The sequence below is a fragment of the Chrysochloris asiatica genome, unplaced genomic scaffold (assembly GCF_000296735.1).
Source record: "Chrysochloris asiatica unplaced genomic scaffold, ChrAsi1.0 scaffold00285, whole genome shotgun sequence".
In the NCBI taxonomy this organism is placed as follows: Eukaryota; Metazoa; Chordata; class Mammalia; order Afrosoricida; family Chrysochloridae; genus Chrysochloris; species Chrysochloris asiatica.
This window is the reverse complement of record NW_006408803.1, coordinates 1-1,049: the sequence shown is the minus strand read 5'-3', so window position 1 is coordinate 1,049 and position 1,049 is coordinate 1.

Here is a 1,049-nt window from a genome sequence, read left to right as displayed (position 1 = left end):
CATGGACTGCCCAAAGAACAAACAATTCTGTATTTGAAGAAGTACTGTCAGAATGTCAGATAATGAGACTTTGTCTCTCATAATTTGGACATATTATCAAGAAAGACCAATCCCTGGAGAAGGACATCGTGGTAGGTAAAGTGGAGGGTTAGCAAAAACAAATGGAGAACTCCAATGAGATGGATTGGCACAGGGGCATCAGCATGAGCTCAAATGTACTAACAATTGTGAGGTTCACGCAGGACCAAGCTGTGTTTTGTTGTTTTGCATGACTTCACTGAGTCAGAATGGACACAATGGCACCTAACAACAAATTTCAAAGGCAATGATATTTTAGTGGTTTTGCAATTGTTATAAACCTCTCTGCCAGTAATTAATACTAGATTCACTTTCTTTTCGAGGGCATGTCGTCAAGAAATTGTTTTCATTTTCTTCCTTGACACTAAGAAAAATACATTTTTAAATGTCCTTTACAGTTTAATTGGCACCATGTTGCTAGGTGATAAAAGTGGAATGCCCCACTTCCAGTCCTCACCATGAATCCCCATGCTCTCTCATTCCCCCTTGACCATGCTGCTACTTGATAAAAATGCCAGAAGCATAAAAACACAAGGCAAAAGTGATTATTTGGAAGAGTTTGTTTAGGAAAGGTGTCTAACTTGCTTGAAACTCTTCATTAACAAAAGAAATTTTTATTATTTTAAGCCAAAAATATGGGGCAATGTATTACAGAAGCTAACCAGCATTACCACCATGGTTATATGAAATTAAAAACTTATTGTCCATATTCAAGAATCTTTCTACTGCTATGTATAGATAGGCATAAATCAAAATTAACTTAAAATTGGTATCAGATCATTCAGATTAAATTTTTCAAAGGTTAAAGTGTCTGATACTAAATCATAACTCTGTATTACCTATTTCAATTTTTCCAGTGATATTAAAATGGAATCAAATGCCTATTAAATAAAGTCTTCCACTGTCTTTGCAGAATTATTGAAGATGAATGGGTGTCATCAGCATAATAGTTTTGCCTGAAGCCATTTGGT